The 27,252-nt window shown below is 41.7% G+C and overlaps 1 protein-coding gene across 9 annotated transcripts in view; it reads left to right on the top strand.

Annotated features, from left to right (window-relative positions):
* Rab28 (RAB28, member RAS oncogene family) overlaps nt 1–27,252 on the top strand; it is a 186,147-nt gene that overhangs the window by 86,929 nt on the left and 71,966 nt on the right. The window contains exon 9 of one of the 9 annotated variants that reach the window (XR_009381861.1): nt 15,996–16,416. The exons of 7 other annotated variants lie outside the window; for them this stretch is intronic. The gene's annotated coding sequence lies outside the window, so the exon portion shown is untranslated. Of the gene's footprint in view, nt 1–12,373; nt 12,392–15,995; nt 16,417–27,252 lie in introns of those variants that run through there. One more of the 9 variants, XR_009381864.1, reaches the window with a different exon arrangement.

The following is a 27,252-nucleotide window of genomic DNA, read 5'->3' as shown; positions in this document are numbered from 1 at the left end:
CCTCACCTTATTTCCTTACACATGTCCATTTCCCTTTAAACCTAACCTCAAACCTCACCCATTGTTGAAAACATTGCCTTATCATCCCAGGTTCTTTGGGAGCCTAGCAGCTGGTACATGTATTTTCACCTAGACAAGACCCATTGTTTATTTGTTTACATGTCTGTCTGCCTTAGGAATTCAAATAAATGCTGAATAAATTAATAAAATCACCATCCATAAAGCTTATTATTCTCATAGCTGTTGTCCACTACAATTCAGAATATTTTGTAGGGTTACCTATTGGAAAGCCAAGGGAGAAATGTGTTTACAGGGTTTTCCAATTGGACAGAGTATTGGAATTTCACCCCTGACCTTTCATCTCGGCACCAACTTTGAGACCACAGCAGAGCTCCCAGAATTTCAAGGCACTGGACATACTCTCTGCCCAACAGATTAATTTTAGAGTCATTGAAATTCCGCCAAGTCTGGGGGGAATGATTTGGAAGCCAGGCTGACAGCCAGCAAAGGAGGAAATTGCTCTCTGTCTATTTCAAGATGAGAGAATTGTAACCACGGTGCCTCCCCCAGTGATGCTGTTAAAAAAAATAAATTTAATACGTTTATGAAATCTAATCTTCTAACCATAAGTGTTTCAGGGTTGGCTTTGATGTTTAGAGAAAGCAGCCTGATGCCAGTGTGTTTTGTATATTTGGAGAGGGTGTTGCCTTACATATAAGCAGAGCAGTGGGTCCCTGACTCTTTGGAAGAGTCATCCTTGTGTAAATAACTCGACAAATATTTAGTCACTGTCTACCATGCTCAAAACACTTGTGCTGCAGGAGTGTAAACACAGATTTCCAGGTGAAAGGAGGGGATGCTCAGGTCCTATCTTAGTCCCTAACTAAGCACAAGTCATGGCGTATCTCATGATTTCTTTTTCACCTGAGAAATATAGTTGCGCTATTTCCGCTTAAGGAAAGTAATGAGAATTTTGAAAAAAAAAAAAAAAACCAGTAAGAAAGAGCATGCCCTGCATAGTTCCTAGACACTTATTCAAAGGAACCACCAGAGTATTTGGTTCTGTGTAAATATAACTTGAGTTGTAAGAAGTCAAGGTCTGTATCTTACTATAAGTGCTATTACTCAGTTAAGGAGACTGGAAAACCCACTGTAAATGGACTTGTCTCAAAAATAGAACTACCATCTGATTCAATCATCACACTATTGGGAATATATAGAAAGGAAATGAAACCACTGTTAAAAAGACGTCTTCCCATCTGTGTTCATTGCAGCACTGTTCATAATGGTCATGAAACAGGAACTTCAGGGTCCATCAGCAGATGAATGGGTAAAGAAATTATGGTACATCTAACCACTTTGGAAATCAATATGGCGATTTCTTAGAAAATTGGGAATCCATCTCCCCCAAGATCCAGCTATACCACTCTTGGGCATATACCCAAGGAATGCTCAACCACACCACAAGAGCACTTGTTCAGCTATGTTCATATCAGCGTTGTTTGTAATAGCCAGAACATGGAAACAACCTAGATGCCCTTCAACTGAAGAATGGATAAACAAAATGTGGTACATATACACAATGGAATACTACTCAGCAGAGAAAAACAATGACATCATGAGGTTTGCAGACAAATGGATGGATCTAGAAAAAATCATCCTGAGTGAGGTATCCCAGACTCAGAAAGACAAACATGGTATGTACTCACTCATAACAGGATACTAGATGTGGAACAAGGATGACTGGACTGCTACTCACATCACCAGGCAGGCTACCTGGAAAACAGGACCCCAAGAAAGACACAGGGATCACCCAATGACAGAGAAATGGAATGAGATCTACATGAACAGCCTGGACATGAGTGGGGGTAGTGAAGGGCGAGGGTCGAGGGAAAGAGAGCTTGGGTGAGTGGGAGATCCCAGCTGGATCAACAACAGAGAGGGAGAACAAGGAATAGGAGACCATGGTAAATGAAGACCACATGAGAATAGGAAGAAACAAAGTGCTAGAGAGGCCCACAGAAATCCACAAAGATACCCCCACAACAGACTGCTGGCAATGGTCGAGAGACAGTCCGAACTGACCTACTCTGGTGATGGGATGGCCAAACACCCTAATTGTCGTGCTAGAAACCTCATCCAACTACTGAGGGATCTGGATGCAGAGATCCATGACTAGGCCCCAGGTGGATCTCTGGGAGTCCAATTAACGAGAATGAGGAGGGTTTATATGAGCGAGAATTGTTGAGACCAAGGTCGGATAAAGCACAGAGACAAATAGCCAAACAAACGGAAACACATGAAATATGAACCAGTGGCTGAGGGGTCACCAACTGGATCAGGCCCTCTGAGTGGGTGAGACAGTTGATTGGCCTGATCTGTTTGGGAGGCATCCAGGCAGTGGGACCGGGTCCTGTGCTCATTGCATGAGTCGGCTGTTTGAAACCTGGGGCCTATGCAGGGTCCCTTGGCTCGGCCTGGGAGGAGGGGACTGGACCTACCTGGACTGAGTCCACCAGGTTGATCTCAGTCTGTGGGGAAGGCTTTGCCCTGGAGGAGATTGGAATGGGGGGGGGGGCTGGGGGGAAGGTGAGGGGGGCGAGGGGGGAGAACAAGGGAATCTGTGGCTGATATGTAGAACTGAATTGTATTGCAAAATAAAAATTAAAAAAAAAAAGAAATTATGGTACATCTATACAGTAGAATACTACTGAATCACAAAGGATGAAATCATACCATCTGGCAAGGATGAATGTGATGGAAGCCATTATGCTGTGAAATAACCCAGCTACTTCTATGCCTTTCTGCATAGAACTTCATGACTTCACTTACATGGGGAATTTTATTTTATTTATTCATTCATTCATGCATTCATTCATTTATTTACTTAACATACCAATCACATTTTCCCCTCCCTCCTCTTCTCCTATTCCCTCCCCTCAACTTCCTTTCTACACCCCATCCAGTTCTCAGAAAGGGTAAGGCCTCCCATGGGAGTCAACAAAGCATGGCACATCAAGTTGAGGCAGGACCAATCTCCTCCCTGCTGCATCAAGGCTTAGTGAGGCATCCCAGCATAGGGAGTAGGTTCCAAAAAGCCAGCTCATGTGCCAGGGACAGATCTTGGTCCCACTGTTAGAGGCCCCACAAACAGACCAAGCTCTACAACTGTACCCACATGCAGAGGGCCTAGGTTAGTCCCATGCAGGCTCCCTAGCTGTCAGTCGAGAGTCCATGAGCTCCCATAAGCTTGGGTCAGTTGTCTCTAGGTTTTCCCATCATGATCTTGACCCCCCCTTGCTCATGTAATCCTTCCTCTCTTCCACTGAACTCCCAGAGCTCGGCCCAGTGATTGGCCGTGGATCTCTGCATCTTCTCCCATCAGTTACTGGATGAAGGCTCTATGATGACAATTAGGGTAGTCACCAATCTGATTACAGGAGAAAGCTAGTTCAGGCACCCTCTCCACTATTGCTAGGAGTCTTAGCTGGGGTCACCCTTGTGGATTCCTGGGTCCCATGGGGAATTTTAAAAAGTTGGGTTCATAAAAGTTGAGAATAGAGTAGTGGTTACCAGAGGCTGAGGAGAGAAAAGAGGAGGGTAATGAAAGGTTGCTCTTGGATGCTAAGTTACAGTTAGGGGAAAGATGTTCTAGTGTGCTATATGGCACAGTTGGGTGGCCATAGGTAACATATATAGTTCAAAAAGCTACAAGAAAGAAGTTTTAATCTTTTCATTACAGAGAAAGAACAGATGTGAGGAGTGTCTCAATAATGTATCTAAATATCCTCTATACATAATAAATAGGCATTGATTTCATGTCAATTAAAATTTTTCTTAACATATTTGGCTGTCATAATAGACTTTTTGGGGAAAAAATAGAGCCTTCATTAATAATGTTTGCTATGTCCACAGTGTATGCTTTGTTTCTTCCCAAGGCTGATCTCACACCACCAAAGTGACGTTCTTGAGTGTGGAGTTGTAAAGAGATACAGAGATCCATATGGTGTGTATTACAGATAGTGATGATGAAGTTGGTAAGATGAAGCATCTCCTGTGCTCAGACAAAAGAGATGCATAGACTATAGACCCAACAATGTGAAGAGTGGTTTCTCTTGTAAACTTAGGAAATGATGGATGCTTACTTCTGTCTTAGTTAGGGTTTATATTGCTGTGAAGAGACACCATGACAACAGCAACTCTTATAAAGGAAAACATTCAATTGGGGGTAGCTTACAGTTTCAGAAGTTTAGTCTATTATCATCATGGTGGGACATGGTGGCATGCAGGCAGACATGGTGCTGGAGGAGGAGCTGAGAGTTCTACATCTTGTTCCACAGGCAACAGGAATTGAACTGTGACACTAGATGTAGCTTCAGCATATATTACTCAAAAGCCCACCCCCACAGTGACATACTTCCTCCAACAAGGCCACACCTCCTAATAATGCAACCACCTATGGGCCAGGCATTCAAACACATGAGTCTATGGGGGCCATAACTATTCAAACCACCACATTCCACTCCCTGGCCCCCATAGGCTTGTAGCCATAACATAATGCAAAATCCATTTAATCCAGCTTCAAAAATCTTCATAGTCTATAACAGTCTCAAACTTGTTTTAGACTCCAAAGTTCAAATATCTTCTGAGACTCATGCAATCTCTTAATTGTAATCTATATAAAATAAAAAAAGATCACATACTTCTAACATATAATGGCACAGTATATATATAAGTGTTCCAAAATGGAGGAAAGGGAGGACAATAAGCAAATACTGAACCAAAGCAATATCGAAAACCAGCTGACCAAACTCGAAATTCTACATCTCTATGTCTGATGTCAAAACTCTCTTCAGATCTCCAACTCCTTTTATCTTTGTTGACTGCAATACACTTCTTTCTCTTGAGCTGGTTCTATCCCTGTTAGCAGTTTTCCTCATCAGGTATCCCATGATTCTGGCATTTCTTAACATCTTGGAGTCTCCAAGGCAATCTAGGCTTCAACTTCACAGCTTCACACAAATGGCCTCTCTGGGCCCCCATTCAGGGACACTTCTGACACATGTCTGGCCTTAGTGGCTTTCCTTAGTTATGGAGAGAGATTTCATAACCTCTTTCTTCTATCCTTGACTCTAAAACCAGAACCACAAGGCCAAAGCTAACTATTTCTGTTGCTTGCTGTGACTGGAACATGGCCTCCTCATTCAATTACCTCTTCACCAGCTTTTCTGTTTTCAGTGGGTTCATTTACTGCCTAAACTTGGCTGCTCTGGAACTTGCTCTGTAGACCAAGCTGGTCTTGAACTTAGAGATCTGCCAGCCTCTGCCTTCTGAGTATTGGGTTTAAAGGTGTGTACCACAATACCTGGCTCTAAGCTTTTCGTTAATTCCCTATCACAAGTTGGAAGCTTAGCTGGATGGGGTCTGCCCTGAGGTCACCACTCCCTTTATTCCATTTAACATCCTGTTCTTCTTTAATCTGTTTATCTCCTTGAACATAGGACTTGGCTCCATTCCACTATCTGATACACATTTTCTCCTCAATCTGTACATTTTATATTTTTACTTGCTCAGCTTGTTCCTTTTCATTATAAATCTTCATTAGAGTTACCACTAATAACCACATGACTGTCTATACTGGGCTATTTTGAGATTTCCTCTGCCAACAGAATTAATCCAAATCTCTTCACTTTAGCCTCAGGCAGACTCTTTGGACAAGGGCAAAAAGCAGCCATATTTGTCACCAAAATATCACAAGAATAATCTCTAGGCAAGGTACTGAAACTCTTCTCCTCTGAAACCTCTTGAGCCAAGCCCACAGTTCAAATTACCCTAAGCACCATTGTCTTTCAGGCTTCCACTAGTTTGGCTCATTAAGCTCCACTTAAAGCATTTAACTGCTTTACTAATCCCAAATCCCAAAATCAACATTTCTCTAACCAAAACATGGTCAGGCTTATTACACTAATAACCCACTCCTGGTACCAACTTCTGCCTTAGGGTTTCTCTTGCTGTGAAGAGACACCATGACCACAGCAACTCTTCTCTGTATCGTTCCAATTTTAGTATGTGTGCTGTAGAAGCGAACACGACCACAGAGACTCTTAAAAGAAAAACATTTAATTGGGGGTGGCTTACAGTTCCATAGGTTTGGTTCATTATCATCATGACTGGACAAGGTGGCATGCAGGAAGACATGGTGCAGGAGAAAGAGTTGAGAGTTCTACATCTTGATCCACAGATGGTGGTAGTGATGGCACACATTTTTAATCCTAGCACTTAGGAGGAATAGGGAGGAATAGGCAGGTAGAGCTCTGTGAATTTGAGGCCGGCCTCATGTACAGAGTGAGTTCCATGACAGCGAAGGCTGTTATACAGAGAAAACCTGTCTCAAAAAAAAAAAAAAAAATCTGCAGGCAACAGGAAGTGAATGGAGACACTGGGTGTAGTTTGAGCATATATAACCTCAAAGCCCACCCCTACAGTGACATACTTCTTCCAACAAGTCTACACATACTCCAACAAGACCACACCTCCTAATAATGCCACTCCCTATGGGCCAAGTATTCAAACATATGAGTCTATGGGGGCCATACCTATTCAAACCACCACACTACCATTTTTTTTTAAATATGACTTACTTAATTGAATGAGTATGGAGCTTAATTTTTAATACTTCTGTATTTAATAACTTGCCCATAAATTTTCTAAACTCTCACAGTTTCTCCCAAAGCAGTAGGTATGGGAGGTCCAATATACCCTTCTCTAAAGTCCTTATATAGTGAAATAAAAACAGAGAAGGTGTGAAAATGAGTGTGCAATGCATACTTGTGTAAGTGCTCTTATTTAATACAGTCTCATGTACAGTGAGTATATACAGTGAAAACTGAAAAGAAACTGAAAAACTAATGCATGCCATTTATTTCATGTGACAACATGTTAGTAGTGGTCAGACTCCTGCTCTGGCTTCCTGTGTATCAAGCCTCCCCAGTCCTCTGTATTGCCTCAAGATTGCAATATGGCTTTTCTCTCCCTACCTTCATATCCACATTCCAAGCAGGAAAGGGATAAAGAAAAGACTCAACTGTTTATTTGGCAAAGGACACTGTATTATCTTCCTTTGGGTGCTGAAATAACATGCCTCTAAGAAGCAACAGTGGCAGCTAACAGTACATGTTTATTATCCAACAGTTCTGAAGAGTAGCAATACAGACTCACTCTTCCGGGACTAATGTTGAGGGGTTGCAGGGCTGTGCTCCTTGGTGGAGATGCATTGAGGCAGAAGGCATCTCCTTGCCCTCACCAACCTCTAGAGACTGCCTACATTCTTGGCCCTGGAAACTCTTGCAGCTGCACAGGCAACAGGGAATGGTTAAGCCCTTGTACCATGACTGCATTTCTGCCTTCCTGCCGTCTCCTCCTTCTAAGGGTACTTAGATCATACTGAGGTCACCTAGGGAATCCAGTCTAATCTCCTCATCTCTAGATCCCCTACTCATTCCCTTCTGTGTGTCCCCTTTGCCAAGGAAGGAGACATATTGGTGACTTCCATGGATGTGAATTGTTGTGAGATTTATAAGTAGAGCTATGCCAGCACAGACCATCATTGGTGGCATGGAGGGCTGGGAAATCAAGTTTGAGCATTTGGAATAATACAGGGGGTATAGATATCATATCAGAAGGGAGAAATAGTAGAGGGGTTATTCACACTAGGAAATAAATGCCCAGGTGGATCTATACCTCACAGTTTGCCATACACATTAATGGAAATTTGAAAACAGGCTATTTTATATTGGTAGTTGGTGTGCTTACTATGTGTCCTAGTTAGAATAACTGTCAACTTGACACTACCTAGAAATCACATGAGTGGTGTGCCTCAGTTGAGTTCCTTAGATCAAATTGGCCTGTAGTCATGTGTGTGAGGAATTGTCTTGATTGTTAATTGACATAGGACCCAGTCCACTGTGAGTGGGCCAGGTGGCCCTGGGCTATATAAGGAAGCTAGCTAAGTTTGAGTCTGTTTGAGCCAGCAAGCAGTCTTTCTTCCTCTATGGTCTTTGCTATGCTCCTAGACTATGGAGTGAGTTCCCTGGCCAGAAATAGTGCTGTGTGAAATATCTCCCCCTTCTTGACTGTGGATCAGGTGTAAGTAGTCACTCAGTTTTTTGCCTTGACTTTCCCTCAATGATGAACTGTAACTGGGAGTTATGAGCCAAATAAACCCTCTCCTTCGCTAAGCTGCTTTTTGTCAGAGTGTTTTATCACAGCAACAGTAAGGAAAGTAGACACTTTGTTAAAGTCATTGCTCCCTCATGCTCCATGCCATCTCTACCCTCCCCTCTCACTCTGTGGGTTTATCTCAAGTTTCCAAACCTGTGTTTGGCACATAGTCTGTGCTTATTTTGCTGTCTGGCATAGGGTAGTGAGAGGCTTTCCATCATTCCCTTTGTAGGTAGAAATGCATAGCTGTCCTCCCAACTCACAGTTATCATGTTGGAAAATGTATACCCTCTATCTCTTCTGACTGATCTTCAATGGGTTAGATGCTATGGCAGGAGAGAGTGGTGGGTAAGAGCTTGACTGGCCACAGATATCAGACAGATCCATTGACTTAGAGAGCAGAGGTACATAGAGAAAGAAAGACCTCCTGGTGCAAGGCAACAATAGCTGCCATGGGACATGAATTTTTCCACAAGGCAGGAAATACCACATAGCAAGTTTGGAATACATTATTTCCAAGTTGGCCACCATAAGGAAAATAGAATGCAAGATGAAAATGATCTTATGGTGTCTCCCAGATAACAGATAAGGGGTAGAAATTGGAACAAGTTAAAAGTATGTGATTTTTTTTTCATATTCCATAAAGACGTTGACAATATCCACCATTTCCTTCATTGTCTCTTTTATAAAGTGTGGAACTTCAGAATTGTTTACCCATAAAGCGTTGTACTATATAGAAACATACAGGGTTCTTTTAAAGGACTAATTAAATAATTTCAAACATGAACATAATACATTCTGATTACTCTTACCCATCCTCTTTTTACTGCCTTTTATCTCCCTGTCATCCCTGCTGTGGCCCCAACTTTCTATAGATCCCATCCCATGTTTATGCCTTTTTGTTTTGTTTTGTTTTATGACTTACTGAGTTTAACCATGGAAGTCTGTAATACCATGTATTTGGAGATAGCCACTGAAGCCTGGTAGACTCACTTGTATGTACACATATGAAGATACTGACTTTCTCTCCCTCAGAATCTTTTACTAGCCAGTAGTTCAGTAGGGAGAATTGGACTCTTGGCTTTTTCTTACAGAGTGGAGTAGCATGCATGTATCCTTTTGAAGTTTGGGGTTAGCGTTATGTCAATTTTTATAGTTTGTGTATTTTCTTCTTCAGCCTAGACTACTTTTATTTTGCTAACTTTTATGTATAAATGAACATCACTAATTAAGTTTAATTTCTATTAATTTTCACAACCTTATGCTATCCCATTGTATACATTTACCATATTCCATTTATTCATACATCTTGTGAATTAGCATCCCATTTTTATGTTTACCTTCATTTATTTTATTTTTTTAATTAAAATTTAGATTAAATTTTATTTATATAATATAGCATGATGCTTTGAAGTTTATAGGCCTTGTGGAGTAGTTAAATCTAGTTAACAAATGCATTTGCTCACATCGTTATCATTTTCTGTGTCTGGTACTCTTCAATTTGATGTCATTATATTGAAGAGTACAATGCATTGCCATTAACCATAATCACACTGCACAATATATTTCTCAAGCGTATCTCTCCCACTTAACTGTAATTATACATTTCTTTGAACAACATGTGTATGTCCTTACCTGTGCTTTACTACCCCTGCCTCTGGTAACTACAATTCTACTCTCTACTTCTATGAGTTCTTTTTATTAAATATATATTACATTTCCTTTAAGTTAATCTACATTATTGCAAATGACAGGATTCAATTCATTTTTGTGGATGAATAGTATTTCACATTAAAAAATATTTACCTGTTAGTTGGTAGACACTTAGGTGGATTCTAAATTTTGACTACTATACTCTGATAAGTTGATCATGCAGAACTCAGCATACTGATTTATCTCCTTTGGATGTATGCCCAGAAGGGGGATTGCTGATCATGAGACTTCATTTGCATTTTCCTAATGGTTGATGGTATAGAATGGCTTTTTTTGACACTATAGGTCATGTGTACAACTTTGGAGAAATATAATTATATTTTTTGCCAATTTAAGAATAAGTCTTTTAAAATAATGCTTATGTGTATGGGTGTTTTGCCTGTCCATATATATGTGAACCATATGTGTTAAATACCCACAAAGGCCAGGAGAGGGTGTCAGATCCTCTGGAATTGCAGTTTACAGATTGTTGTTAGCCATCATGTGGGTGCTGAACATCAAACCAGGGTCCTCAAACCTGAACAACAAGTACTCTTAAACATTGATCAATTTCTCCAACTCCCTTTGCCCATTTTTACAAGGTTGTTTGCTTTGAATTGAAGAAAGTGCAGATACTTGAGTCACAAGCCAGGTTTAGTGAAGCATGAATTTGGAGCACTCTATCACCAGCTAAAAGGCCTTCCTGCTGCCCTTCATCTCAAGCCTAAGGCTTATAAGTTTCTGTCTGGAATATTCTGATCTCACTTTATTATTTTGATAATCAATGGGTGTACAGCTCAAAGGTGTCCATGCACACAGAGGCATATGTAGACACTCTGAATCCTAAGAGAGGAGAGTTGGAAACCTGGCAGCTGGCCTCTGGGCAGAGGGCTGGAAAGGGTAGAAAGTTTCATGTTCTAATTATCTTCCAACCACTATTGGGCAAAGCTCCATGGGGCCTACCTTATTGTTACTTCTGATCACTAGGCTGTGTCATTTTGAGGAAACACAAGAGTGTCTCTTTGTACATACATCATGAGATGGAAAATTCAACAGATCTGCTTTTCCAGAGGAACACAGGCCTCCCTTTATCCCGGAAAAGTCTTTTGAATGGTTCTGAGACTGTCTAGAAGCAGGTCTGTCATTCTTGTGTTCTCTAGGAACACATCCTCTTGCTATTGTGTGGAAACCTTGCATCGCACCTGTCTTGGTCTAATTTGTATTTGTTTACTATAGCAACAACTTGATCACACATCAGGCAGGAACCCTGTGCATAGACCTTAGGGACATGCTTAGACAGACTGCATGAGCAGTCCCCAGAGTCACTCTACCCCTGCAATAAGCAGTCCTCAGCTTTTTCCTACCCCTGCAAACATACAGTGTCTCTGGCCCTGCTCATAGAAAGCAGCACACACTCCTTAGGCTGAGTTTTCCCCACCAAGATAGTGTTGTTTTTCTCCCTGATAAAAACACATCCTTTAGGGCCCCACTGTCTTTCCATCATTGCCACTTGTGAATATACTGTTGGAGCACATGTTAGATGAAGAATGGAAATCTTGTCATGTTGATTTGCAGAGAACAGCACCAGGTTTCAGTCACTGATCAACTCACTTTTCTCTTGAGATGAATTTGATGCAGGCATATTTCTATGCTTTAATTTGTAACGTACATTTTATGAAAATAATGATAAAAAGGATTTTGGTATTTTCCCAACACATGGTCTCATCGTGATGTAACCTAGGCTGACCTCAAACTTCCCATAAACCCAAGGATGTACTTGAACTCCAGATCCTCCTGCTTCTATCTCCCAAGTACTGGGTTGCTAGGTGTGTTCCACTATGCCCAGAACATTTTGACATTTTATCTCAAAATATCTTACCTTGTCTTTTAATAAATTTATACATCCATATTAAAGCATCCATCCCCCAGCCTTTGCAGGGAGACTCAGGAAATTTAATTGAGTTTGGAATCTTCTTGGAAAAGCTAAAAGAGCAGCTACTAAAGGGTCACTAGATACATGTATTATTCTAGACTCTCCACATGCTAGTCTAGCAAACTCATTGGGTGGAGAAGAAACCAGAGCTCATTTTTACAACACTAACACTCACAGGTGGGGGATGGGCAAAGTGCTGTGCTCATGGAAGAAATATTTCCTTCTTTGACTTGGCTTCAACTTATATTATACTAAAAAATGGGAGAAGCACTTATGGTTAATTTAATAGATCCATTAGTGAAAGAACCCTTAGAAATCCATCCAGACTTTTCATTATATAAATAGAGGGGACTTCTCAAATGGGGAAAATGCCTTGTTCAAGCTCAGATCATAGGAGCCAAGTGCCACTTCTTCATCATCCTGTGGCCAAATAATTCTCTACAGCTAATTCTGAATCACAGCTCTCCCTACACTTTCCATTGATGGCTGTTACTAGCTAGTAATGGCTCATGGTATTTACTTTTCCAGTGTCTAACATTTCACCGTGGGACTCTGCCACATTGGAAAAAGAAGGTTTTGATGGTGAAATCAGTTCAGACCTAACACCGTTTAAGAAACTTGATGCACAAGTATTGTTAACTCAGTAAGGCTTTGGCTTCCAATATTATAAGTGTCAGTTTTTGAAGTGAATTTTTTCATGCATGACAAATCTTTGAATTTTCTTTAAGAAATGGGGCTGGTTAATCCTTGATTTCTGGTTAGATGAGAAAAACCTTAAGAGGAATAATAATTTATTGGCTGATTTTCTTGAAGTTCTTACTAAGACCCCGAGTACTTCTATAGTAGTACTCTCTACTCCTCAACTCAGCTTGCCTCTGACTCAATTCTGGTTTGTGATTCTTTCAAGTCCAAACTGGGCCCTTATACCCTAGCACCTCTTAGTGGTAAGAAGGTAACTCTCCATCCCCTGCACGGACCACATAGTGTTTACCATTCTCTGGGATTAGAGCAGGAAGCCAGTTTGCTTTATAAACCTGTGTCACCTCTGCCCCTATCCCTACATACTAGGAGTAAAAATATTGCAGAAAGATGTAGACTAGGGGAGCAAGAAGTACCCAAAGACAAAAGGCTTGGAATAGACAAAACTGGAACAATCCAGCTGCAGCAGGGGTCCACCACATCTTCAAAGTCTCTGTGAGCAGAATGGCTAGGCAAGATATTCTGAGCTATATAGGCTACACTTTGGTCTCCTACTAGATGCTACTGTTTATCTCAAGAAGAGAGAGGATTTAGTTTCCACACAGGAACACATTTGTTGTTGTTGTTGTTGTTGTTTTGTCCAGTTAGCATGCCTTGAGCATTCACTATACAATATAAATGTGTTTGTAATTCCAGAGGTTTATAAAGAGATAACTGTGTTTAGGTTTACTTCATCTGCAGTCTACTGGTAGAGATACTATCACACTACATAGGACAAATAAAACCAGCTCTTACTCTGTGAAAAGATTTTTATCATACTTTTCCTTCTGTGAATGCACACATCCCTGAATGACTGTCATGGTTTTATCACCTAGAATTCAGGACAGGACAATATGCATGAAGTTATGAGTATATCATCCTTTGCTTCACTCCCACTTCCTGGAAATGCACTGCAGCAGAGTAGGCACCCTATGAGGGAAACTTTTCAGAATTACATGGACACTTCATTTGTTTTCTTTCCCTTTTGGAATTAATAGATATGAAATCTTGGCGGTATTCTAAAGAGAGGAGTAACCCTTCCCAAGACCTGTGGACCACATTTCCCTGGGAGAAAAGAAATTGAACAATGCTTTATGTACATGGAACTTTCACAGAGAAGAGAAGGAACCAGATTTCATTGCAACTAATTTGAAAGTGTCTTAATGTTCCTCTGAGACTCTGGTGACCTCATCGGGTCTATTAGGAAGGATAATAACCTCTAGAAATTCTGTTAGGGAGGCTAAATGCGATGGTGTAGAGCTTCAAGAAGGAGGGAAAGTTGGGGAGAACTTTGTCTGTGAGGCAGGTCATCAGCCTTGTCTTGGGGACAACAGCACTAGGCTAATAGTCTACCAGGTGACCACACCCATAGACTTAAGGCAGACCAAAATGGTAAAATTCTACTTGTCTTCTTCTGGCATATGGCTCTTAAGGACCTGTGGCTACACAGGATGAATAGCTATGTTTTCTGATGTGGGGCATTGACCCTAGCATTTAGATAGACCTACCCCAAGCTGGAGTAGAGGAAAAAGATTCCACTCTTGAGCAGCATTCAGGAAAATTACAGCAACCTGACTGTGCAGGAGGGTTGACTGTATGTATCAGAACCGTGCATCCACCTGGGTGAAGACTCCTGTTGTAGAATATTATTTTAAGATGTGTTATATGGTGGTATTTTATTTTGTACTAAAATGTTATTTATATGTTAATAAATAAAGTTGCTCGGGGGTCAGAGCTATTAGCAAGCCATAGGAAAGCCGGGCGGTGGTGGCGTAACGCTTGTAATTCCAGCACTTGGTAGGCAGAGCTAGGTAAGTCTCTGTGTGTTCAGGGATACAGCTAGCATTGGATACACACACCTTTAATCTTAATACCAACCATAGAAGACCTGGAGGTCTATACAGACAGGTGGTGACGAGGCGGTCATGTGGTTGGGTTTACAACCAGTGAGAAGGCAGAACCAAAAGTCTTAATAAAGACTTTAACACAGGAAGTAGCTCTCTTTCGGAGAGGTAGGACCATCGCAGGAGGAAGGGTAAGGTTTTAGCTCTTAGCTCTGACCTCTTGGCTTTCTTCTTTGCATTGGTTCTGTGTTTCTTATTTAATAAGACGGTTGGTTACATCTACAGTGTTACATCTGCTTATGTTGTGGAACATTTGTTTAATGATGTAAAGATGTGTTGGATCCTTTTATGTTGCATTTGTTTAACTCTGAAACTGTGTTACTTTGCCTATCTAAAATACCTGATTGGTCTAATAAAGAGCTGAATAGTCAATAGCAAGTCAGGAGAAAGGACAGGCAGGGCTGGCAGGCAGAGAGAATAAATAGGAGAAATCTGGGATCAGGAGCAAGATTGAGAAATGAGATAAGAAAGGGCCAGCCACACAGCCAGACATGGAATAAGAAGGAAAGAAAAGATATACAGAAATAGAGAAAGGTTAAAAACCCAGAGGCAAAAGGTAGACAGGATAATTTAAGTTAAGGAAAACTGACTAGAAACAAGCCAAGCTAAGACTGCATTCATAAGTAAGAATAAGACTCCATGTGTAATTATTTGGGAGCTGGGTGATGGCTCCCCCCCAAAAGAGTAAAGAGCCAAAGAGTAAAAAAGTAAAATAATCAACAACAGACTCTCTATCTTTCCTAAATCCCAGGAGCTAAAGCTCAGAAATGACATTTTCCAGAATTCTTTGAGGCAAATTTCCTAATCATGTTTCATCAGTGACAAACAAGTAAGGTGCAATTTAGAAGGTACACAGAGACAGAGTTAGTATCATTGTTCTCCTGAAAGCACTGAGTGGTTGTTGTTGGGAGTGGGTGTACCCAAGTGTGAGGCTGTGAAGTAGCTAGTCAGTGTTATCCTCCAGTGGCCTGACTCACTACTGTTGGTGGGGACCAGTAGAGTTCCTCATGTGATGCCTTCTGCTTCTTGATATTCTAAGAGCTGCTGGTGAACCTGACAGTGTGTGTATGTGTGTGTGTGTGTGTGTGTGTGTGTGTGTGTGTGTGTGTGTGAGCTTTCCCAGCTTCCTCCTGTTACTTAGAAATCTCATCAGTCTCTATCACATTCTTCTTCATGTTTGAAATACCCAGGGTATACTTTTCAGACAATGTTTGTATACAGCCATTAATGGTAAGCAAGGTAAACCTTCTGCTAATGAGAGAGAATGTGGAAAGCCATTCTTTTCAGAAGACTCAAGTCCCCAAAAAGTCTTGGAAAGACTGTAACTTGCCATCAGAATTGCTTTAGACAAGACAAAAAATTGGAGACAGAGGGTCTATAAACATTTCTGGGCAGTAGCTGTTTCATCTGGAAGAACATATTTAGTATTATAGCATCATTTTATAGTTGGAATATGCATACATTCAACACTAAAGAAAAGAACTCAGGTAACTGTTTTTTTTTTTCAGAGTGACTTCTTGAAAGTAATGTTCAACAAATCCTTGGTGGGTGGTGATGCTCTGAAAACATGTGGGAAGGATACAGGACAGAGGAGGAATTTCTGCTTCTCCATGGCTTGGGTTGCTCCCTCAGCTCCTTCAGGCCAGTGTTCAAATGTTATCCCAGTACCCGCTCCCCCAACACTGTTTCCAGCATCACTCATACATGCCTTTGCACCTGGCTCTGTCCCCCGCTGTACCACTCCAATCTTGGCACTCAGAACAGCAAACATACTGTGGACTGTCTTGCTTTTACTTCTCCCTCCCCTATTGAAGTTTCCCACTGTGCTACCTCCCCATGGTTGCCTAATGTGTTCATTGCTGTCCTCAGGATCCAACTCTGCTTGGCACCTAGAAGGTGCCTGACAGACACTCTTTGAACAATCAAGCCCCATTGCATGTGCAAGCCTACAATTACTAGTTTGTTTTCTCCCCTTTGTGGATATAGCTATCCCTTGGTATCCATGGAGATTAGGTCCAGGACTTCCTGCAGACACCAAAGTCCATGGATGCTCAGGTTACTTCCATAAAATGGTGTAGTGTTTGTATAGAACCAACACAACCTTCTGCAGACTTTAAATCATCTTTAGGTTACTGGTAATGCCTACGGCATTAAAAACACTATGTAAGTGGTTGTTATACTGTATTGTCAAGGGAATGCTGACAGGAAAATTGTTAATATTTGTTCAGTATAACACATTTTAAAAAATATTTTCAGTCCATGAATGTGAAATCCACAGACACAGAGGGTCATTATATATATTTAACATCATTCTATAAATAGGCATCTTCTTGTTTAAGCACTCCCCCCCTCCCCCTAGCTTGCAGAACTGTTCCTCAATAGGAAAGAAATGAAGGTGCATAGTTTATTTCAAGTGGCTGGATGTGAAAAGTATTGTTGAGTGTGGTATGGTATTTAACACTTGACTGGTCTACAAGGAGGAAGTGACCTTCTCCAGGCTAGGGGGAGGCCATAGAGTCTGCTTGTGACCTAGAGCATACTGGCTCAAAGAAGTGGCTGACTGTGTCACTGAGCAGCCAAGCAGAACACACATGACAGACTCTGTCCCACAGCTAAGAGGACTTATTTCAGATGCAGGGAGTACCAGCCACACCAAGCAGAGGCTTTCATACAGTTTTGGGGCAGCCTAGGAGGTAGAGGCTCCATTAGAGCCTGGCCTCCATGTTTGCTCATGTTACCATGGAGCTCTCTTCGCTGTCAGGCTGAAAAGCTGAAGCTCACACCTCTGCTGCTGCTCTTCAATGTGTTGCTGTGACAACTGTAGAGCAGTGTCACTGCTACAGGGGCACTCAGCAGATTAGTGAGGTGTTCATTTGTCCTTAGAGGCATGGTCATGGAGGCCTTGTCCAGTTCTAATGCAATGGTAATCACAAGTCATAACTGGGGTTCTGAAACCTTTCAGTGACATTTGTTGATGTTACAGTCTTTTCAAGGTGACACAGAACAACAGTATCCATAAGACTTCTGTACCATATGATATGGCAGGCAGGCACCAGACGCTTTGTACTGAGCATTTGAAGTGCGGCCAGTGATGAAAGAGCTAGAACTTAAATTTACTTCATTTTGATTGATTTGAAATTATAGTTAGTCACAGGTGGTGGTACAGATCTAGGATTTAAATTTCTTTTGGTTTCTGTTACTTTGCATGTGTCTGTGAGATATGAATGCATGTTATATGTGTATTAGTATGTGTGTGTTTATGTATGTGTGTATGAATATATGTGGGCATGAGTGTGGAACCCAAGGCTGACAACAGGCATCTTCCCAAATTCCTATCCACCTTAATCACTGAGGCAGGGTTATTCAGATGAAGCTTGAGCTTGCCTATATGGCTGGTCCTGGCTCCAGGATCACTGCTCTCTACTTTCTGAATGTTGGAATTACAGGTGGGGTCCCACATCCACCTGGCATTGATGGATTTACCAAGTGTTTAAGTAGGTGCTGGGAAGTCTAAATTCAGGTACTCACAGTTATGTAATAAGTGCTTTATCCAATGAGCTAGCATGTAGCTGGAGAGTTTTTCTCCAGCTCCCGCCAAGCCCCAGCAGTCCCACAGCCCACTTATAAAATAAACACACAGACTCTTATATTATTTAAACTGTTTGGCCTAATGGCTCAGACTTCTAGCTATCTAGTTCTTACATCTTAAATTAACCCATTTCTATAAATCTATACCTTGCCACATGGCTCATGGCTTACCAGTATCTTACATGTTGGTACTCATGGTGGCAGCTGGCAGTGTCTCTCTGCCTCAGCCTTCCACTTCCCAGAATTCTCTTCTCTGCTTGTCCTGCCTATACTTCCTGCCTGGCTACTGGCCAATCAGCATTTTATTTATACAGAGCAATATCCACAGCACATATATGCATACATACACACACACACACACACACACACACACACACACACACACACACACACGTGCAACTACCAACTGAAAGAGAAGATATAACTAAGAGTAAGAAGAAACAGCTCAGGGAGTGTAGTGGCTTGAGACCTCCCGCATCTAGCTGCCACTACCCATCACAGGTGAGGTCTACCACTGATCCTTAAAGTATATAGAAGAATTGTTTTCCTTTCATCACAGTAAAGTGGTAAGCTTGTTTGTAAATTAAGAACTTGATCACAGGACATAGAATTTTCATTTGACAGGGCTCTCTAGAGAGACATAATAAAACAGTATATAAAACACACAGAAAGAGATTTATTCTGAGTAACTGGCTCTTGGGGTTATAGGAGCTGAGAGATCACACCATCTGCCATCTGCTAGCTGGAGACCAGAAAAGCCAGTGGTATAATTCCACCTGATGTCAGAGATGTAAAAACAAAATAAGTTGATGTAAATGCCAGCCCAGGGGCAGAAGTGCTGTATTTCAGTTCAAATCAGCATCCAGGCAGCCCAGGAGCAAGAGCCTCTTTCTTATGCCCTCTCTCCCTGCAGAATTTCATGGAAAGTGAACTACTTTACAGAGTCATAGCTCACATGGTGTCTTAGTTAGGGTTTTATTGCTGTGAAGAGATACCATGACCACAGCAACTCTTATAAATGAAAACATTTAATTGGGCTGGCTTACAGGTTCAGAGGTTTAGTCCATTATCATCATGGGAAATGGCAGCATGCAGGCAGACATGGTGCTGGGGCTGAGTCCTACATCTTGACTGGTAGGCAACAGGAAGTGAGCCGAACTAGGCATAGTCTGAACATAGGAGACCTCAAAGCTGGCCACCATAGTGACACACTTCCTTCAACAAGGCCACACCTACTCCAACAAAGCCACACCTCCTAATATTGCCACTCCCCATGAGCTTGTAGGGGCCAATTACATTCAAACCACCACACATGTCAATCTCAGAGGCACTATCACAGAAGTAGTAGAAATAATATTTAGTCTGGACACCCATGGAATAGTCACAGTGACAGTTAAGTATGATACTATTAGTGTATTGACAAGAGATGGGCTCTGTGGAGGTCCTAAAGCAGTTTCTAAACCATAGGGACCAAACTTTGGGCATACAGCATTCCAGAAAGAGATGCATCCTGAGGGTCACTCTGATGGCACCTAATTATCAATCTTTGCAGTAAAAAAACAAAGAAGACAGGGATAGCATACTGAATTTCTACTCTTGGTTATTACTATTATTTTATTTTTACTTATTCAACTTTGTACAAATTTATACAGAACAAACTGAGCCCCACTTCTGCAGTTTCATGGCTAGAACAAAGCTCTTAGCCTTGAACTCTAGTTCTCAAGGCAATGCTCTTCTTCCATGCCAGCAAAGCTGTCAGAAGCAGACAGCTTGGTGCACTTGTGCTGATGTGAAAGGACTCTTCTTATGTCACCGAGTCGAATAGAGAAGTCCTGGAAGTGCACTTGGAGGCTTTGGCTCCATTTTACAGAGTCATATTTAAACTGAAATCTATTTTCTAGCGTTCTTGTGAGCATCTTTAATACTTTGGGGAGGGTTTGTTTTCTTCAGAAAACAGGTGTTTCTCCTGGAATCTTGCCTACAAGAGGAGCTTTTTGTTGAACGAAGTCAGAGTGGGAGATCACTAAAGAATTTCTGAATGATCCAAGTCACAGGCTGTGCTTCTGGGATGAAGAGCAGTGATTGGTATCCTTTGCGGCTGTCCAATAAAAGGGATGCAAGCCAGACACTGATGTCAATAGAGATAAGAGGGCAACAACTGAAGTTTTCTCACCATCTCGGCTCCAGGAATTGTGCGTGGGCTGCTCAGGAGAATGGAGAATGCTCCAGCTTCACCCCCAGTTCTTTGTTCTGAAGAGCTGACCAGGTGACTTTGGATAAGGTCCTCTTCTTTGACATCTGTGTGATCCTGCCACATGGATAGCAGGCATCCATGAAGGTTGCTGTCCACTTTTATTCAGGTCTCTGCTCAAATATCACCTTGTAAGAGAAATATTCGCCGATGACCCAGTGTATATATATATATATATATATATATATATATATATATATATATATGTATATCCTGTCTTCCCAATAAGATGTGCTGCTGATAACTCCACAGCTCACCTCATGTCCTCACCTGCTAGAGTTAATTGCTCCATTCTTCCTCCTTCCAGAGTTAATTCTCAATATAGGAACCAAAGAGATGGCTTTAAATTTGAATGTTGGATCTTATTCAGACTTTCTAATCTTTTCTAGTATCTTCCCCAGCCTTTGGCTTTGACAGAGTCCTGACCTCATGATCTTCCTGCCTCTGCTTCCTGAGTGCCCTAGGGTGCTAGAGTGTCTGGCAGACTCAGCTGAAAGTTTCTGCTTGAGTTTTCAGTGTTCAGTATCACACTCAGCATGGTAGGTCCTTGACTTACATTCCAAGCGTGGGCTCCCCATTTCGTTTAGAAAAAAGCACCCTTATGATGACACATTCCTTCTTGCCTGAACCACTTCTTCTCTGCCCCTTTGCCAGCTTCCTGTTTTCTCTCCCACTCTCTAAGCACCCTGAATGATTAATTTTTTTCTATTGTTGTTAGTCTAAAACTTTCTGGGTTCAGAATTAATTTGCATTCCTAAAACTGATTCTTTCCTCCCCTGCCCCCACCCAGTGTTGCTTTGCTTATGAGGATAATATGTTAACAAGAGCTATCCCATTCAAAATGGAAACTAAGGAATTTCTAAAAAGCAATGTCCAAGTGCATGCTGTTAGCTATCCTGATTATGATGCCGTGTCACAGGACCTACAGAACAGCCCCACTGTATTCTTGTGAGAGTATGCGGGTTAAAAAGGGGCATCTGGCAGTTCAGCATTGTTAAGAAAGACTTCGACCTTTGCAGATGCCCTGAGAGGATTTTTGCAACCTCAGTGGGTCCCACGACTGCACTAAGAAACACTGTTGTTATGTGTCAGATCTACATCCACTCCAGGGTCTCTGCATGCAGTGTTGTTTCTACCATGACAGCCAAAGTTGTCTTTCCTTCTGCTTCATTCCTCTGCTTTGGTCGTCTTCTAAGATTCTACTATTACTCACTGTAATATTACATAATTTACTCTTTTAGATTCTCATTAGAATGTGAGTTTGTGATGGATTATTTTGTTCAAAGGTATATTTCTAGCACATAGAACAAGATCTGGCATGTAGTAGGTGCTTCACAAATATTCCTGGGAAGGAAGAAGGGAGGGAGGAAGGAAAAAGGGGGATAGGAAAGGAGAAGGATAAAAGGGGAGGGGGAGGGGGAAATACAGAGAGCTCTGTGAGGCCAGGCACTTAAAACTGTATTATCTTTGCCTGACAAATAATTGTATATATTTATGGGGTACCATGTGATGTTTTGATGTATGCAAACATCATGAAATGATTAAGTGAAACCAATGAACACATACATCATCATCTAATGTTCTCCACACTGTTTTGTAGTGAGAAATATCTAAAAAGACTTTTATTTTTAGCAATTTAAAAACACCCAGTACATTATAAGCTGCATCAGGAGATCACTAAGACTTTGCTCCTTAATTTTGCTTAATTCATTGCGGCACAGATATCGCCAGGCAGAATCCAAAGCACTGGTGCTTAAGACCACAGAAATAAGAAATGAGCCATTCTAGATTTCCACTAAGCAGCAGTGAGGCTATCATGTGGAAAGCATGTGTCGGTTCCTACTGGAACCTGAAGGGTAGAGGGGAATGAGAAAGTTTCAGGCTGGACAAAGCCTACTACCTTGGAGAAGCTTCCCGAAATCCATCTACAGCACTGGGGCTGAGCGATGTGGACCCGTCAGCAGTGCTGGTCTACTGGACAACGGAAGCACATTCACGTGACTGACAGGGGAAGACTTTCTCATTTTACCTCCTTCCAGACTAAACCACAGCGTGTGGCTAGAAGCAGCAGTTGTCCTGGTTATTGTAACCACAGCAGTTTCACATCAGGATCGGAGGTTTACAGGGGCATGAGAAGCCCACTGTTTGTTTGAGGGAGTGGGCTTTGTGAGGGAATCTTGGGAGATCAGAGGGAGGAATGAGGCTAATGTGCATCAGGTGATGAGGTAAAAGGAGGAAGCTAACCTTTGTATTTTTAGTTAAAAATGTGTGTGTGTGTGTGTGTGTGTGTGTGTGTGTGTGTGTGTGTGTGTGTGTTGTGTATGTGTGTGTATGAATGCATGAGCGTCTGCTGAGGATGGAACCCAGGATTCAACATGTGCTATGTAGCTGAGGTGTGTCCTTATCTTAAAGATAATTGGCTTGGCCAGATTTTTACATCTAGAAAGTAATTTGATAAACCATGATTGTAGGGAAGAAACAGGACAGGGTGGGATGGAAGTTGGGCAGCAAGAGCCTGGGGGGCTATGACAGTCAGAATCCTTCATGGAGGGCATCAGAACTATTAAATGATCCACAGAAATAGAATGAGTAAATAAATTAACTAAGGTCTACTTTAAACATCCTCTCTCTCAGACAGTGTTCTCACTGTTTCCCAGGCTGCCAAAGCACCCTTGGGTCCGACTAATTCTTCTGCCTTAGAATCCAGAGTGTTTGGGCTTACAGTTATGTGATGCCACACTCTATTTTTAATTCTTTTAGGCAGCATAGCTTCATTTGATTAGCTGTAAATGTAGCTCTTAGTTCTTAGCACAAGCTCTATTTGTCGCAAAAGTTTGAACCAGTTTAAGCAACAGTGGGTCACCAGTAGAAAGATAAGACACTGAATAGTCTCTCTCATACACACACCCTATTTTTATGTATAGTTATGCAGTAGTGGGTGTAGATCATACAAAAAATGGTCATGAGAGGGAAACAAGTTTTAAGGAAAGGGGGTGGGGAGGGGTAATAGAACATTTGTCATGAAAGTAGGAAGGGGTGGGGGAAGTTCAAACTGGGAAGGGACAGGAAGATGAGAGGAGAGGATCAACCAAAAGTAAGTGTGAAAATGCCATAGGGAAACTTGATTGTTTATATCCTGATTTTAAACAAATTAAAAAAATTTTAGTATCATAGTACTTAGAGTATTATAATTATTCTTTAAATTTCTATATGCTCAAGGGGGAAAATGTCATGTAACAGAGTCATTAAATCAGTAATGAGCTTAACTAGCGATGAAGAGTAATATAACATCGTTCCGTGTCTGTTTATCCATCTTGCAATTCAGTGACTACAAAAAACATGATACTAAATGAAGAACATTAAAACAATGAATCAAAGGCCCTGTCATTTTGGAAATCCAGAAAATGATATATTGGGGGAAACAAAAAGATAGCTAGGTAGCTGCTAGAACCCAAGAGCTGCAGAGCCGTGGGGTGCTGGGCAGCCAAGAGCTAGAGAATGAGCACTCCTTTGTTTTAAAATACAATTTCTTTTATTTTTGAGATTATAAGTCCCCATTTCCCCCTTCTCTTAACCTCCCTTCAAACTTTTCCATATACCCCTCATTGCTCTCTTTCAAATGCATGACCTCTTTTCTCATTAATTGTTGCTGCTTGTATATATGCAGATGATACTTTCTTCTTTGTTTTCGCTTTTCTGCAGATCTAGTTTGTTGTCTTGATGGGTTGCTGGCCCAAGTGGTACAGTTGCCATGGGCTCACTAATGATGGCATTCAAGATCATGAATTTGCATCTCTTCAGCTGTAACTACAGGCAAAGACGAACTACTCTCATGTATTCCTGGTTCAGACATGAGGAGTGTGGGGGCAAGGGTCCACTTTGGGTCCAGCAGCCACAGCCGGAGATATAGTCACAGGAATGGTGATTGTCAGAGGTGAAGCCACAGAAGTGCATCTGTCACTGTTCACCTTTGCTGCTCTACTGTGAAAACGTTGACTGAGCTTGGGTTCCAGTTGAGAAATGAAGACCTGACAGGCATTAATGCCTACAATAAACACAGACAGGAGCTCAGGCATTAGAGTTGGCAGTCAGAATGTAAACACAGCTTGGCTGGTCAGTACTGCTAATTGTGCTTTCCCACTGAGCTCATTAGCTTCCCTCTGGCCCACCTTTTATAGCTTGTGTTCCAGCCTTAGAAGCAGCCCTTGCCTGCAGCTAGGATCTACCTGCGGCTTTTATTCCATAAATTACCTGGGAAGGCACAAAGTTTTTCATGGTACAGTGAAGGAACCCCTGAGATGAGAGGTTCTATATTGCAGCATGATAGAAGAAGTGTAGAAAAGAATATGTGTATAATCACTTCTCATACTGTTTGAAAAACATGATCATTTACTACTACTGTTACTACTATTATTACTTGTAATTATTTATTACTGTATGTGAATGCAAACCATGGAATTTATGTGATGGTCAGAGGACAGCTTTGTGAACTTACCTCTCTTCTTCCACCTTTATGTGGTTCCAGAGATCCAAAGATGGAACTCAAGCTTGTGGGCAAGTGTCTTTACCTTCTGAGCCATCTTCCTGGCCCTGACCTCTCCTATTCTTGACTATTTTTCAAGAAGGCACCAGCATGTAATTATATGGCTATGGTATATAGCTATAGTAAATGCAAACAAAGCTATCCAAATAAATGTTTGGAGAGTAGAGATCACTCAGAGTCAACATAATCAAACCCCATTTGTTTGGAGGTGTTTTTAAAGCACCCCTATGCCATTTGGACATTGTCTTATTCTTTAATGCACCAAGTTAGCAAAACAAATTTTTAAAAAAAAATTAATGTAGATTTTCAGAATAAGGTCTGACTAAAACAATGAAAACATGGTGTCATGGCTGGAAGCAATAGGAATAAGGAAGTAAGATCAGAGATAAAGGACTGGAATTTTTCTCTCCCACATTCACAGACCGGCTTCACATCCTTTGTGTCAGTAATTGTCTTTACCAGTTTGCCAAGTGAGTGGTCCATTTGCTCTTTCAGCAAATAGTTCCTGAGCATTCTGTGTGGCAGCAGGTGCTTTTTGAGACACTTGGGAAGAATCAGCAAATGAACAAGTTTGTTCTCACCTCTTTTGTGCTTTACTTCTAATGTGCATAAGGATGGTTCAGGAGGACAAAAAAGTAAAACAAAAAAACAGACCCAAACCTGTGAGCATAAAAGAGTATGTTAAAAGCGATGCTATAGAGAAGAAGTAGAACAGGCACAGGTAGTTTGAGTGAGTGTGTTGCATTTAAACATGATCCTCGGGGTAGGGCTCACTGAGATGGCATTTGAACTGAGATAGAAAAGATGGTGGGCATGATGGCGTGGGAGTCTTGGGAAGAAAATTGGGGGCGGCGTGGGGTGGGGTGGGATAGAGAGCCAACCAATGCCACAGCTCTGAGGAGGATAGAATGATCAGAACCTCTATCAGCTTTAAGGAGCCAAAGTTACCGATGTGGAATGAGCAAGAGGAGCATTCAGGTGATTCCAGAGAAACCGAAGGACGGGAAGGCACTGCAGGAGTGAGGCAGGTCACAGAAGCCACAGGAAGGTGTTTGTAAAGCCACTGAAAGCTTGTGAACAGAAAGTGACCTAACAGATGAACAGTTGGATACATATTTACAGACCTTGCATTTTGCAGGTTGTAGGAGTCCCATTTGGTAAGTTTTGAAAACTGTGATAACAAGTGGAGGTACCTGATGTTTTCCTCCTTGGATTTCACTCACTACCCTTGCTATGAGCTGAACTATGCTTCGCCCTTTGTTAAATGAGTTTTGCAACCACTCTTCCTCTGGAGTAGTTAGTTGATGGCTCATTGTGAAATTTAAGCAGATATGCCAATAGAGTCCCCACTACATGCTGGGCACTGTTCTAGGGATAAGGACTCAGGGAAAAGTAACACCCACCTCACTCGCCAAGTTTGCAGCCTGTTCCTCTTACTATTCTGCAATGGGATTATAAGAATGCGCAGCTACATCCCACCTGGTTCCTGCTACACCTACTGCAGACAGATCTATGTCTTCTAATCTTCTTGTCTAGGGCCCCTAATGCTGGCCACATCACAGGGGCTTAAATATTTGACAAATCAAATCCTGATAAAAGTAGGACCTTCTTTCTTTCCTTTTCTTTTTCTTTTTCTTTTTTTTTTTGTTGTTTTTTCAAGACAGGGTTTCTCTGTGTAGCTTTGAAGACTGTCCTGGATCTCACTTTGTAGACCAGGCTGGACTCAAACTCACAAAGATTCGCCTGGCTCTGCCTCCCGAGTACTGGGATTAAAGGCGTGCGCCACCTCCGCCCGGCTGGACTTTCTTTCTTTGGGCTGCTATCCTTCTTTCTTTGGGCTGATACAGTCAGCAATGGATCCTGGGACTATTTTTTTTTAAAAAAATACCTTCATGAACTGACTGGTTCCTCTGTGTCTTAGAATTATATTTAAAGTCATGCTCTGTAAAATGTATCTAAGAGCTCATTGAATTAACCCACTGTCCCCTTAAAATGCATCTGCTGGGCTGATAGAGTATGAGGTAGAAGGATAAACTTTTAATCATGCCTTTAAAATAAGAACAAGCAATTTCCAAGTGTGGTAAAAACACGTGGGTGAATCATGAATGAGAACAGCTTACTTGTTTTACAGACCGAGGCAAGGAGCAATTTTGCACAAGGTCCCACAGCTTGAGAGTGGTCCAGCAAGAACACAGTCTCTGGCCATACCACCTTGGTATCCAGTTGGAGATCTTGCTGGTTATTATGTTCCTACCCCAGGTGGCTGCAGAGAAGGATAGACTGGAGAGGAGGAATTTGGGTTTGGATACCATTTGGCCCGTTTGGAGCTGTAGAAGAGTGTGGGAAAGAGAGAGGAAACCAGAGGGAACAGCAAGGACTGCCT

This window comes from Peromyscus eremicus, chromosome 10, assembly GCF_949786415.1.
Source record: "Peromyscus eremicus chromosome 10, PerEre_H2_v1, whole genome shotgun sequence".
NCBI classification, from domain to species: Eukaryota; Metazoa; Chordata; class Mammalia; order Rodentia; family Cricetidae; genus Peromyscus; species Peromyscus eremicus.
The sequence above is the reverse complement of the archived record's forward strand: the minus strand, read 5'-3'. Positions and strand labels throughout refer to the sequence as shown.